We start from the raw sequence: 16,240 nt of genomic DNA on the forward strand, positions 1-16,240 counted from the left end.
GTCAAAGGTTGAGGGTAAACCTACTGTAGCTGTATTATGCACTCTTAATCTCTTCCGGCAGAACTCAATCCGAAAGGAAACAAAGAGAAAAACATTAAGATTCATAGATTTTTGAGCATTTCTTTAATAGTCTGAGGTTAACATTAACTTCTGAATGTTTATAAAATAACTTCTATTTAGCTAAAACAGCTGCACGTTTTTTCAGCATAATAGTTTCAAAATCATTTCTTTGCATATATGGCATCTACACAGATTTTTATGCAGTGTGAAGTAGATATCCAACGTGGTGTGAAAAGAAATCTCCTATAGTTCACTTGAATTTATGCATTTGTTGAAAAACACAACCCTGTTAATAATGATAATAATATCAATAATAAAGATAATAATATCAATAATAATAATAATAATAATAATAATAATAATAATAATAATAATAATAATAATAATAGTTATTTAAAGGGTTTGCGGACTCCATGGGCTCCGTGTTGCGTCCAGCTGCCCTCTGGACAAGTTTGAGGACGATTCCTCTTTTGGTTTCTGCCGTTTTTGGGGAGGCAGCTTCTGGTACAATATGTAGCACCATGGGCTGTAATTTCACACGTCAGTGCACTTTTGCCCTAAAGCTGCTGCTATTTCCCCCACACAACACCCCGATTTTGCCCCCCGTACCTCTCTGCGCTGCCGCGATGACGTCCCCGTGTCACAGCACTACAGCAAAACAAACGGCGTGATAATTAAGAAACTGTTAGTCCTGACTTCACCTCCTGTTAAGATCCCAGCCACCAAGGACCTAATGCGATTATTGTTTTCGATTTTTTTTTTTTTGCCTGCATAATAAAGAGCCTCGGCACAGTTGTCACACACTATAAAACAGTTGATTCTAATAAATTCCCGAGACTTGAAATAGACTAATAACAAAAGCGTTCCAGTTTTCTACACATAGTGTTTTTAATTGATATCACAAAAGGTTAAATTTTAGGCTTGTGTTCACATTCAAGTCTCTTTTAAAAATACACTACCCCCATTGTAAATTTGAATATTAAGTAATAAAAATAATAATATTGAGTCAGATGTTTTTGGTATGTTAAGAATATTGAGGTGGAAAGACAGCAGACAGGGCGGGAGGGGAGGATGATGAATTTCCTCGAAGGACAAAACAGATCCTTTTCTTCCGTTTTGTGAAACATATGGCCTGTAACACGCGTCCACGTCAACAATCGATATTGCTGTTTTTATCTTCCTGTGGTGTCTTTACTGCGCGTTTCAGACGATGCAGGAGATCCTGAATATTTTCATGTCAGGGTCCCCTGATCACCCATCTTCTTCACTGATTTTAAAAAATATATATATATGTGCAAATATGTATTTGTAGGCGTGGAAGTTGCAATTAGAGAGTGAAATAAAAGATGAATAAAATTGCAACTTTTTTTTCCCACATTTTTTTAAAAAACTTGAATTGGAATATTTTTTTTGAGGTCCCCCAAGGTCCCCTGACTCCAGTTTGGGAGCCACTGCAACGCTGCAATCTACTGAAAGTTCGAAGTTCGACTTTGAGTGTGTGAAGCTTGTTAACAAATTTCGTCCTATGCATGAGCTTGTATTTAAAAGCACATAATATAAATGCTGGTTTATTGAGATGTTATTTTAATATTTAAAAAAACATATTTTCACCGTACCAGCCTTTCAAAAATGTAAGCAATTTCTGCATTTTAGACGCCATTAAAAATGCAGTCGTCTCATTGAGGGCACTCCCAGGTGTCAGCGAAGTAAACACTAAAAAACTCACATAAGAATGATGCATTTACTTTCATTCTCTTGTACTAAAGAGCTAATTTTTTTACAAAACTGGAATTCTATACACATTTCCCTTGGATCTATTTTCCCCCTATTAGTCAAAACATCCGCATCATATCGGGAGTCACTTGTGATACCCCACAATGATTTGGTGTCTCCTGACACCCGAAGCCATATGGGTAGGCTATGCCAAACTGCAGGATATCAGCTGCGTCCTTAGATTGCTTATTCATGTGCTTTATAACGGGAGCAGATGGATATCAATTTAACTCTATCCTCGACACCATCACAGATTGATTTTGTACTTGCTTTTAATTTTGCCATAATTAATTAGATCATTACAACTGTTTCCCATTGATCGTCCCATCTAAACCCAAAATTGAGAGGTGAATTAGATTGTGATCTATGTTTTTCAATTACAGCCTCAAAGCTTAGGTGATGTTAATAGACTATTTGGCAAGTATTTGCAACGACGAAATAATAATAATAATAATAATAATAATTTCTTACATTATACAACAGCAAAAACAAAAACGAATTGGAAATACATTAAGTCACTAAACAATAAAAAAAAGAAAAGTGCACTATATTTGATTTAAAAAAATTAAACAAAAAATAAAAAAATCATCCCTTATAAGCAGGGAGTCTCCTCACAGTTTTGTCCCACACTGTGCAGCCAACATACCTGCAAACAAACACTGACATTAGTATGAGGCAGAGGGAGAAATCCTTACCTGGTCGACCAGCGCTGTGAGGCATGGCTCTCCCCTTGTCTAATGGTGCGTCTCCCCGATGCAGCCCAGTAGATCTGTCCGGCCTCCTGCGCTCCCTCCCCGGCTGGGCGTCGTGCTTCTCCCCGCTGGTTGTCAGAATCTTTGACCGATCATCCAAAACTAAACGGTTTAGGCGACAACAAAAAGCGGAAGCAACCCTGCTCCAATGAACTAGGAATTGATAAAGGGAGAAGAAGAAAAAAAAAATCAAAGAATACAGAGCGTGCAGGTGCTGAATTAAAAAGAACTGTAAAACCTGCTTATATTGTGTCGAAAAGCTGGATTTTTGTATTCAAAAAGGCACCAAGCTGGAGCTGTGTTTAACCCAGCACAATAGATATAACCTACATTTTAAAATACACATTTCGGACTCACTGATATGTATTTATTTTATAGTTTTTAACTTGAAATCAAGTATAATTTAATTGGAAAGTAAATTTACAGTGAGTGAATTTATTGAGTCGGTTTGCGTTGAGTAGTTTTGCCAGTCTACTAAACGCTAAAATTTAGTTTGAAATTATTAAAATGTAGTGAAATTATTTCTAACATTTTTTGTAACATAAATAATAGTACATGGAAATTATCAGAGGACTGACGTCTTGCAAAGTTTAGAGGCCCAAAAATGTCCTATCCGAATGAACAGCGAAAAGCGATAATAATGTTTTTTTTTTGTTTTTTTTAAAAAAATGAGATTTATTCATTAAACTAAGCTATGACACGTTCACGTGCAGGCTTACAACAACTCTGAAAACTGGTAAACAATTACAAATTTACAAATTTGCAATGAGTCTCTCTCTCTCTCTCTCTCTCTCTCACACACACACACACACACACACACAGAGAGAGAGAGAGAGAGAAAAGAGAGAGAGAGAGAGAGAGAGAGAGAGAGAGAGAGAGAGAGAGAGAGAGAGAGAGAGAGTGGTGGTGGGGGCAGGGAGTAAAAAGGCATAAAACAATACAGAATTCAGAATTCAATTAATACTTACTAATTAATTTCCAGAAGTGAATTCAAGTGTATTTTGTCATTTGTTGGTCCAATCACATCTGCAATTTTGAGATAAAACACACATTTACTTTTCTTATCAAACACCTTGACCACAGGCTCTCTGGCTGTTATCTATAAGTGCTCCCCTCAAGAGATTCAGTCCAGTCAGATATCACACAGATACATAAACTTCACACAGGAAACTTTCTCTGTGTGTTTAACAGTGTGAGGGAATACAAAAAAAAGTATAAGGGAGAGTATAAAACTTAGCAACTGGAACATTAACAGATGAATAACCAGTAAAAATGCAATATTACAATATCCACTAGAACGACAGAGCGTGGTAAAGCTATAAAATTCAACATTAAAAGATTATAGCTTCTCTATCGGCTATTTAACAAACATTTTGTATTATAAGACTCTTTACAGTGCTTGAAGTTCAGAAATGGTAATAAGGCTGCCACTGGACCAAGGACCAGTAATGGATATTATGGAACACTTTATATCGCAGGTACTCAGCTTAAAAAGACCTGGTCCTTACTTACTCTTCACTGAAATGTCATTTAAAACAGTGGCTTACTTTGCAACTCTCAGCGCTGTCTTGTCTTTTAAACATCACCAACTTCTCGATGGGTGCACATTAATATCAATTTTAGTCATTTATATGAATCATCTTGTGTAGAAAATTATATTATTTCACCTAGAATATGATTGAAAACATTTATATTTGAATAAATGCAAAAAGTGAGTTTTAGAATTATTATCCAAATATGTGATGCATAAATCCTCCATATTAACCAACAAGAAACAGTCAACATATTTAATTTATACCAATTCACAAACTTGAGACACACACACACACACACACACACACACACACACACACACACACACACACTATTGTGTTGTTTTTACAGTGTTACTGTTTATTACCGCGAGTATTAAAATTACATTTCCAGCAGTAGGAGCTGACTCTGCCTTGGTAATCTGGACATTAATGATCTTAATAAGTGTTTTTTCCCTCTATCTGTTCAGGCGACACACTCGGGGTCCGCAGGAAACATCCGAATGGGAGGAACCCAAATCGAGGAGCTTAAATGGCCATAAAGCTGTGTGGGCTGTCAGTAATGGAACCTAAGCTCTTCTCAGAGCCACACACCACATTTACGGGTTATGACCGGAGTCTGCAGGAGAGGCAGATTGAAAATTGAGGGAGAGGAGTGATTTTGGTTGGACGGCGTTGTGGGGGGAGAGAGATCTTATGGCATAGTCCATTAGACTGGTCAATGGTATCTACTCTGTCCAAGATTGCCAGGGGGGCTGAAAGGGAGGGAGTGTGTGAGAGAGTCGGGGAAGAGGAGGAGGGGGGTCAGGTTAATGTTGAAGTATGTATCTTTAAACCCTCTCTTCCTGTCTCCTCTCCACGGACAGCCAAAGTTCTCACCTGCACTTCCACCCTCTGAAATCCACACACCGCCACCTCCACCCCTCCCCTCCCCTCTTTTTAAAAATAGTGTCCCACTTGCTCATGGGCTGAACATTAAATAAACCTCCCTTCTTCACCCTTCGTGCCCCCCATCTCTCCCTGGCACCACCCGCCTCTCCTCACTCGGAGGCCACTGTAACTTGCCCATCATTTATCACACCACAGCTGCAGTCAGATGTGCTTTTTCACCCTAAACAGTATGTGAATTCACAAATTTTTGTCACTTTTCTTTCCCTCAGATGAGAAATGGACGGCCAAACTAAGACAACAACGGGACAATATGTTTCCTGCCTGGTGTCTGGATGGTTTGCTGGAAATCTGGGCTGAGCGACAGCCAGTATCATCATCATCAACTCTTGCCAGCTTTTCATATTTAAAGCCAGCAAGGGTTTAATTACCAAATGATGACAGTGTCATATGGTACCATGATGGCACAGAATGAGGGTGTGTAATGTGTATGTGTGTGTGTCCCTGTCCCTGTCATATGCATTTGTTTGTGGCAAACACCTTTATGTGTCAACATCACAGGTAGCTGAGGGGCCTGAACAGGGAGACAGACAGCGGGCAGGAGGTGCTGTGGGAGAGAAAAAAAACACACAGTAAAACATCTGTAATTTGTAATTCTCTAGTATTCAATGGCTGCTCATGGATTAAAGATTAAAATCTATTGTCTTGACAGATGGGAGAGAGAGGGTAAGGAGAGGGGGACACTCATGCACATCCCATTTCCATTTGTATATGAGCAGCACAGTTTGGCTAATCACAGTGGAAAAATAAGCTGTCTGCTTGCCTCACTCTGGGCAATGCCACCATGAGCCTTCATTCCAGCTGTGGAGACATTAGAGACAGCGGACTCGTTCTGTCGTGATGGGACTGTGTCAGCCTGCAAAGAGTATTTGTTTATTAATATTCCGGTGGGAATAAAGCACAGAGACACACTGTGATCAGCGGATAGGAATGGCAGTACAATACAATTCCCAAAACATTAAACCAGCTGTGAGGAAATGAGAGGTGCTGCGGATCACATCAAAAGAAAGTGCTACAGTCAGATCTCAAGGCCTATAGCAAAGCAGCAAGTAAGGTGACCTGTGCAAATTGGCTTGATTTCCTAAAAAAACAAACAAAGACAGTGAGGAGAACTTAACAAGATATGGCCCAAAAACTAGCAAGAAATCATTAAGAAAAAGTTAAATATCAAATCAGTTTTTTTAATCAATGCAAAGAAAATGACCTCAAGAAAGTGCAACAAGACATATATTTTTAATTTTGTTTTCTGTAACATAATTTTAAACATATAATTAAGAGAATTAAAAATATAGTTTTTCTGTATAACAATTTGCTTGTTTGAAAAAAGGAAAAGTGCCCCCCCCAGGTAATTTTCTGATCATTTCCTTTTCACCTTTTACTTTTTTTTTTTTTTTTTACCATTTGTGGTATGTCTTGCTAAGTTGCTCATCATGTTTTTGTCTGCGTTTTTGAAAAAAATCAAACCATTTTTCTCAGGTTTCAGAGGTTTAAATGCCAGTGAACGGCATCTGAATGCAGAACAAGAAAACTAATGTGGATCCAGGTATTAAAGGGTTAATATGATTTTTTTTTTTTTTTTAAATAAAATTTGTCATTGGCTTGTCTGAAATGTTAATTTTGCACAGAAAGACACTGCACTGATGAATTTCTTGTTTAGTCTGTGTGGTCTGAAGTGAGGGGGCTGTGTGTGTGTGTGTGCGTATGTGTGTGTGTGTGTGTGTGTATGTGTGTGTGTGTGTGTGTGTGTGTGTAGGGGGTAATGGTCTGGTCAGTGGAGTGAAGCAGACCACCTGAGAGTTGTTTTTGGGCATTAGTGTGTGTGTGTCTTTCCCTCTTTCTCTTTCTGTGTGTGTGTGTGTGTGTGTGTGTGTGTGTGTGTGTGTGTGTGTGTGTGTGTGTGTGTGTGATATATGACACTGGCCATCTGAAGGAGGTGCCTTGCTCTCCCTCTCCAAGCTGCATGAAAGGGAGCTGAGAAGCCTGATGAATTAAAGCCTCTCTTCAATAAAACATCAGAGTCTTTCAGTAACACACGCTTGAGATGCCCCAGTAATTGACTTTTGGACTTTAGGATTTACATGAACCCTCCAAAAGCAGCTTACCTGTGCAGTGATGCCCCTTGAGTCCGCATCCATTCCCTGCTGATGTGGATTTCCATAAACTCATGCAATCTTTTTTTTTTTTTTTCCATCTCTGATAAATGCAAAACTATCCACTGTAGATAATTTGAAGGATTTATTGAAGTGTTTGAATTTATTCATCTTGAATAAGAAATCTTGCCAAATAAATCTTAATCCATCGATATTTGGCACATTCTAATGTAGTCGGCCTACAGATTGCACTCAATGGCTGTTTACTCATTTATAGAATTACCATAAGTATTAACATTGCTCTGGTTTTGTTCATTGACTTGAGATGATTCTATACCTACAGTATAGTCAATTCAACTGTTTGTATATTAACCCGTTAAAAAAAATAGCAAATTTGTTTGATTTCTTTTAAAAACATAGGGGTGAGGCAAAAAGCAACTTAACAACATGTGGCTCAAAAAATAGCAATAAATAAGTAAAGATTTTCAAAATAAAAAATTTTAAAAATAACAAGCAAAAGGCCCACAAAAACTGCAGAACATTAAAAAAAAAACTTTTTTCTGTAATATAATTTTAAATATATAATAAGAATGATTAATATAATTTTCTGAACCCTTTTTCTTTTTTTTTTTTTAAAATTTCCTCATTGAAAAAATCTGTTTTTCAGCTCATGTTCTTCTTTACCTTTTACTAATTTGTTGCAATTTGTGGGACATTTCTGCCAAGTTAGTCATTGCCCCCCGCCCCCCCATTTTTTTTAAAGACATCAAAACAAATTTGGTATTAAAGGTATTAAAGGGTTAATGTTTGACCTAATAAATTTAAAGGTATTGGGTTGCATATAGCCTGAAAAAAATACAATGTATCGCACAAAAAACATCTTATTGGGCCATAAACTAAGACATACACACACACACACACACACACACACACACACACACACACACACACACACACACACACACACACACACACACACACACACACAGTGGACAAGTGCAGTATATTGGATGTCAAACACACACATTTGTGACTGTCTGTCAGACCAAACATTATTCATTGCAGTCGGTCATAGTAGCCCAAGAGGCTTTGGTACCTTTTTGTTCTCTCACAGCCAGAACCCAGAAGCTATTAAAGAGGGCAGGACTGGTGCGATGTACGATTTATTGGTCCATTCCTCACAAGTGCCATGTAACACTTGCTCCTTATATCTTTCACCATATATGAAATGTGAATTCTTGGCAAGAATGGGGGGATATAATTACAATATTACACATCAGATTGCAGTTGGAGATTAAAAAATCTGTGTTTTGGGGAGATGGTGCTGGGCAAAGTTGTGAATTTCCTCCACGTCTCACGCAGCTCATAATAAACTCTTTAACAAGAAGGGGAAAGTAAGAATGAAGGGAGATCTATGGGAGGGGCAGAGGAGCTTGGCAGATTTAATTAATTACTGCATATTAAAATGTTTGTTTACAGAAGTGAGCAGCTACAAGAGGTCCGATGTTAATTAATTTAAGGCGTACTTCCCCCCCAGCCTCAGCGATGTGTCACAAGCTGCAGAGCTACTCCCTTTGGCAGGGACTCTGCGTCTCATTGGATATCCATCAATTGCTGTGAGGTGTGTAAGAAACAAAGATGCACGGCGCACAAATTAGACTCAATGTTAACATTATTGCGTATTAAGATTTCTAATTAGCAAGCAGAAGGAAAAGGTGAAGTGAGGAATATGTGGTGCATGGATGGCCATTCAGGGAAACACAGCAGCTGAGGCATGGCTGTTTGTCTGAAGAGCATCTACATTATTTTCTGTTTCACTTTTAAAATTACTGGTCCGTGCTAAGCAGCCCAGACGTTCGAGTCTAAAGCATTTGTTGACAGGTTCAGCGACTGGACAAAGTCAGACTGCTTAACACGTGTGCTGTTTCTGTCTGGTCTCAAGAGGTTCCTCTTCGGACAATGATGTATCTGACTCCCCTCCGAGGTCAGCTGGACTGAGTCCAGAACATCACCTGCAATCAATAGTGTGGGTAAAGCAGGCCCAACTGAACGCATGTGAGGGCAAAGACTCCACTCAGAAGCCCACTGTGGGAAAAAAAAGGCCTGCATGGCCCATTGCCTTGCTAAAACCAAACCACAGCCAGGTTTGGACGCCTGACACACTGGTGTCTTTAGGAAGAGATGTGGAAAGATGGTGAAAATAGAGACAGAGACGGAAATAAAACAGTGTGTATTGAGGAGAAAATATAATATATATAAGAAGTAGGAAACAAACTCAGAATACACTTTAAAGGAACAGTGTGTAAGATTTAGGGGGGATTTAGTAGCATCTAGAGGTGAGGATTGCAGATTGCAACCAGCTGAAAATCCTCCCACTTAAAATTCCTTCAGTGTTCATCGTTCAGGAGGTTTTTAGTGGGAGCCGAATTATTTGCAGAGGTGCCTTTCTCTCCAAAACAAATGGACCAGGTGTTTAAAACCACTGAAAACACTGAATAAAACAGTTTCAATTTACAAATCACTGTTTCCCTTAATGCAGGCATGTCCAAGGGCCATCGTCGGGGCCGACTGTGGCCCACAGGCCGATGTTAAATGGTCTGCGGCTTGTCTTTCAAATTATACTATATGTCGCCCACCACACAATATATTGGCGAATCAATAACTTTATATTTTTTCCGCTTGCCTCCCAGTTGAAGAAAATGATGAACAGAAGATGAACAGTTGCATCTCATTTGTCCAATTTGTATGTGATTTTTATTTATTTTTTATATCCCATTTAATTCAAGAAGCAGTTGACCTGCACTTATTTTCCAAATGATCTAATCAGGCCCTCATTAAGTAAAAAAAAAATGTTTGGACACCCCTGCCCTCTGCCGTTTGATACATCACAGACAGGCCACTAACCTGCTAATGTGTCCACGTTACTTCTGTTCCAGAGTTCTGGAGGTTTTAACCAGGAGTTGAATTATCCACAGAGGTCTCCTCCTCTCCAAAACAAACGCACCAGATGATTTAAACCTGTATTGAATAAAGCAGTTTCAGGTTACAAATCAGTGTTTCTCCGACACTGATTGGCTTGTCTAAGCCGGGTCCCTTGCCTAGCACCCGTTAAAGTGTGTTCACCTTTATTCTCTGATGACTTAAGATCCAGAGGTTCAAGAAGTTTTTACCAGGAGCCAAATCATCTGCAGAGGTCTCTTCTACTCTAAAACAAACGTACTTGGTGATTTAAACAAATAAAAACCTGAAAAATGCAGTTGAACAACAAAAATCTGTGTTTTTCCAATGCCCTCATCATACAGGGACTCCTAACTATTATTTTATATTCCATTTCTTCCAATACATCCCATTAAATCCTTCACACTGGACCTTTAAACACTGGTTTTTACACTGTCAGTAGCTGATAATAGTGAGCATTTATTTGTTGCAGAGGGCTACATGAGGACACATCAAGCACACCATGAGAGAGAGAGAGACCCAGAGAGTAGGTGTTCATTGAAGTGAAGAATGGCTGTATTTGTGAGGATGCGTGTAATTATTTCACTTCTTAAAGTCATTATTGGCCCTGCTTGCTGTACTGTCAGCGGCTAAGAACCTACATCTACACGCGGAGCACCAGTGTAATGTTCCACTGTGGCAATCTAACATGTGTTTCGCTCAAATTGCTCTCTTACCTCTGATCATGATTATCAGACCAGAGCTCCAAATAAGGGCAAACACCTCCTCCATCTTCTGCAAATAGGAAACAAGACAAAACATGGTTAGAAAAACTGTGAGACATGAGGTTGATTTTAATGACTTTTTTCCAACAACATACATTATTTTTTTTATACTTTTTTGCATTTCAACTTGGTTGGTTCTCAGTAATTTGTTTCATTTTCACACAAAGGCCTTTACTTTGGAGTACAGTGGAAAGGTCTCATTAGTATTATGGGGTTCTACCGACGTTCTGAGTGTTTTTAAAACTTGCAAATAGCAATAATGATATAAACTTGTTTGTTTTCTAAATAAAAAGTCAAAAATGCATATGACTTACAATAAGACCTCTCATAATGCTAATCGTTGTCACAGAATAAGAGTATACAAATAACTGAATTCTAACAAACTGTCAGATAGAAACTTATAATTCTACTCTAACACTAGAATACAAAAATGACTCCAAACCTTCGCTGGCATTTGGTGTTTTCAGCAGCTTCCCCTCATTACAGAGGTAGTGAGTGTATAAGCAAATGTTACCTTTTTCAAACACCTGCAGAAGATCTCTTCACCACTGATTCCTGATCAATTTCAGGATGAATTCCTCTTCAGCAACAATCCCACTCTGGAGAGTGTCCCACTCTTTGCTGGTTCAACTGGATCTCTGCAGTTTCAGGAGAACTTTGAACTCTGGATGCTGAGATGAACCAAATAACATTGGGTAAAGCACATACCATATCTTAAGTTCGCCCATCAAGTGGTGTAGCAATACGAAGTTTATGTATAAAGCAATCATTAGGCCAAGCAGTTCTAACAAAACATTTGCAAACCAGTAGTCAGCGGTTGTTGTTGTTTGTTGTATATGCTAATTACACACAGGCAACAGTAGACATGCTGAATTTGGGAGATGACATCTTCATTTCCCAAACACTTCATGTTGCATGTCCCCACAGATAAACAGTACCTGGAGTTTAGAAAAATCTGCACCTTAGAGGGCGTTTTTGTTTGTAGTTTTAGTGACTTCATACTCTTTTTGTTAATGGATGAGAGGCCAAAATGTAGAGAAAAAAAATCATTTTGTAAGAATATCTGTATACATGTTGACAGGGTCTTAAACTGCTGGTCACCTAACCTTCAATGTCAATAAAAAAAATATTGCATACAGGTATACTACAGTTTAGACGTCAAGTGTCTTCACACTTGAAGCACCTGAAACACCAAAATTGTGGTTTACCAAACCTTCCAAAAAAAAAAAACAATTTGAAATGATTCTATACCACAGCACCACCTCTTTCTTGCTCACTCTCTCACACGCACACACATGCACACTTTTTCCTGTGAAGAATGTGACAAAGAAAAACTAACCCATTTATCCAATATACACTTGTGTTGCTTCTGCTCAAACAGCCATGGTGTATTTTTTATTCTTAACTCTCAGCTGCCGAAAGAGCTGCGACTGCTTCCTCAATCAAGACCTTCGAGTGGCTCAGTGCAGACTTCACCGCTGAAGACACCAACGCCCGGGACACACAGGCTCAGGAAAGTGGCAGATGCTCTACTGTGCACGGTGTAAATGTGTGTGTATTTGTGTGTGTGTTTGTGTGAACTCCTACTGTAAGTGGGATTTGAAGAATTGGCACAGTCATCTGAGCAGCGCTCCGCATCTCTCACAAACAAATGAAGACCCAGAGCCTCAAAGTGAGATTGATATCTCTTTCTGAACTTCACAGGGAATATTCTGAATATGGAGAGGGGTTCCTCAATCCCAGGGGATCCAAAGGGCGCCTCTCCTCTTTTCCCCACCTCCACGCCAACAATAACAGGAAAAAATGGCCTGGGTACATCTTTTGTGTTCATCAATATTCACTCATTCATCGTGTGTCCTGGCAGCTGAAATGTCGACAAGCACGGCACAATGGATGGGCCAGAAATCCACTTTGTCGCAGCGCAGAGGATGTCTGAAATTGAGTTTGGAATTAAAATAGAACAATCCCCAATTTTTTCTGGACCGGAGGCAGAGCCATACATTTCACTTAGCGACTGAAAACTTTTCAATTTGTGCGGCGGGTCTTCAACAGAACCCAGCCATTAAATAGGTCAAGGATGGATGTACCCAGGCTACATTGCTCTCTGACTCAAACAAAGAAAGTTGGGAGCACGTTTGCAAAACATCATTTGTTTCACACAAAAGGAAATGCTTGCAACTAGGGCTTTATACACATAAGCAAATAATGCATTGAACAGATGTTTGAGTTTGGGGTTTCTAAAGCAACACTGTGCAGAAATAGCAGCTAACTCCTTTTAAAGCCTGCTAGCTTTTACTGGAAACATGACTACAAATGGAAACACTACTACACATATTTCCAGTCCAGTGTGTAGTCAGAGGAAACAGATCCTTGGGTGGGATTCATCACGGCCAAGTATAATGATTATCACCACATAGTGACTTTGACAAAGCTGGTCCTGATTTGACTCACTGACCTGGTCCTGCATGGGTCACAAACTAAGCAAAAGTTTATGACACTGGGCAGCAAACCTCTAAAAACACATCTCTGTTAAAACCTGTCTCTGGTAAATGTGGTGGCATCTGCTAGGATCGATACAACATGCTGATGTGTTTTGTAATTATACTCAACTGATGCTGATATGTATGTCATTTTCATATGGATGCACTTGCTCAAATGTTCACTCACGGGGTCACTGATTTCTACTTTTTAAATGTTAATACGGCTCACTTTGTCCCCCCATCACTATGATATAATTCACAATTTTTCTTATCTTAAATTTCAGTTTTTAATAAGTGATGGTGTGACAAATACTTTTAAATAACTACAGGACTTTTGTTAAAAATATTCAGCCTTAAAACATGCACATATTGTATAATTGCTCCTCATTTTGGAGCACTTTAACTGTAATATTTATAGTCACAGAAATATGCTTATGCATACCTTCATAACATCAAGAGCATGTACAACTGAAGCTAATCCCCTTTTGCCCCCTTTTAATCCCACCCTCCCAAAGCTACTTCATAATGATCTCCCCCTGAAAGGTAAATCAATTATATAATGACGACAAAAGAACCGTTTTGTCATAAAATGGTAATTAGTTTGGGTCCTGACCTCCCTCTTGGCACCTCGACTCCCCCAGCTGAGGACCGGGGCAGGTCCGCAGTCCACACTTAACGACAGGCAGGCGTAACACACTGGCTGAGCATTGTGGGGCCTTTGTCTTCATTCAGGGGGAGATGAAGTTCTCGCCGCCACGTTTATCAATCATAGAGGGGCTCCAGCTGTTCCACGGGCTTCGGCCTGGCGTCAACAGCCGGCCTTACAAATTGTCTGTGAATAGCAAGGAAAAAGGACCCCCACCGCGCATACACACACACACACCATCATGCACACACAAACAACATTAGCATCAACATATATGCACCGCCATAATATATACTCATGCATGGAGCAGCATCACATGTGCACCATTCACTTTGATGCAACCACAAACATACAAAAGCTTTCATTGCACGTGCAGATGCACCGGAATAACATAATGCCTCCTATTGTTCACGTCTGGTGACAAATGTTTCTCTACAGCCTTTTCACAGACACGACCAACCCTGCCGTCTGCTCAGTGCAATTACAAGATGGATTAACAGCTCTTTCTAACGCTGTCATCATCACCTTGCATGCCTTGGAGGAATCTGAGGATGCTGCATTCCTGGATGACAATCACGTCCAATTACAGCTTAATGAATGAAGGAGAGACATATACTACCGAACAAATCAGGCATACCCAACCACTCTGAAATAACTTGTAGTTTTGAGGGCATTTTTTTGTTTATAGATCCTAAATATCGACGGCTCAGCGTGTCAAAGATCAACTAGCCTGCAAAATCAAATCCTGCAAGTAAAGAATTATTATTGTGTGTTTGCATGGGTGATTTGTAGGCTTTCACTGACATGAAAAGTTGCACATGTCAAAAATATAGATAGATGAACATAAAAAATTAGTTTTTCTCCAAGGTCAAATAGTGATTGCGTTGTTACTCTGACATGCCACGGTGTCAAAGCGATCTGCACTCTCACTTTTTCATCATATTCTCCACATCAACAAAACAGCAAGACAATGAAGTGAAGGAGACAAAGAGAGAAAGAGAAAACGGGAGAGAGGAGAGAAGAAGAAAGAAGGAGAACGAGAGAGGGATACAAATTGATCGTTTGGTGGCGAGATCAGTCATAGTCATCCTGGGCGGATGGATGAATGTCTTTGATGGCCACTGCAGGTTCAGGCAGGGAGAGTGTCTGAAAACAAGAGAAATTGGTTTGGGCCCTCGGGAGGGGAATCAATGTGTGAGGGGCATGTAAGTGCTGTAGTGTTGCTTTGTGCAGGGCTATGGGGGTTGTCCAAAGTTTGAGGGGTCTCGAATGTGACGGCTGAATTCTCTTTTGAAATGTCCGTGTTTTGTTTGCTTTTTTTCAAAGAGAAACTTTCTGAGTTGAAATGTGAAGACTTTTAGGGTCAGTTTCAAAATTTCTATGTACATTAAGCATGTAAACAAGCCGGTTTATAGCAATTAGACATCAAAACTATAAATTAAAGTTAAGCTGTAGCTAAACCATAGAGGTTGTACCTGTAGACTGTGATGTAAATATTATTTTCGATGTGATGCCCATCCTTTTGAGACTGTAACATATGGAACCAGATGTTACCGCTAAATGCCACCAAATCCTACACACACAAGGTCTATCATTTTTATGAGGAAAAAAAAAACTTCAAAAGACAGCGTGGCTTGTTATTTTCTACCATATTTTGCTAGCAATGCAAGGCCCTGGGCTTTGTTTTAACATTGTGAGACACAAACGAAACTGGGAGTTTGGGGATGCTCCACTGGAAAATTGCAATCATCAAACAGTAACTTTTTTGCAACCTGCAAACTATTGTTGGCCACAAATGCATATGTTCTAAATACTGAGAGGGATGTCTGCCCTGCATATCCCCCCAAATCTACACTTATGTAACAACAACAATATCCAAAGCCCGACTGGCTGTGTTTATACACTAAATTTTGAATGAAGTTAACAGATTGATTGAATATTATTTGACAAAACATATCTTTTGATAATATTACATTTGCACAGAGCAAACATAACAGCAGTAAGAATATATTGATCTTTAAGCCAGACATTTTATTTGACCCATTCATTTTATTCATTTGTGACAAATATGTATTTCTAATGTATATCTAAATATATCTAAGGGCTATTCAGGTATATCATAGACATTGGAGTTCACATTAACTTTGGCTCCTCTGACACCTGCTGTCCAGCAGGCCCGAGGAGGTCAGCAGCTGGCACAGACACCATCTTTCATTTTTCTCTTTTATGGAAAATCT

The sequence above is a fragment of the Plectropomus leopardus genome, chromosome 15 (assembly GCF_008729295.1).
Source record: "Plectropomus leopardus isolate mb chromosome 15, YSFRI_Pleo_2.0, whole genome shotgun sequence".
NCBI classification, from domain to species: Eukaryota; Metazoa; Chordata; class Actinopteri; order Perciformes; family Serranidae; genus Plectropomus; species Plectropomus leopardus.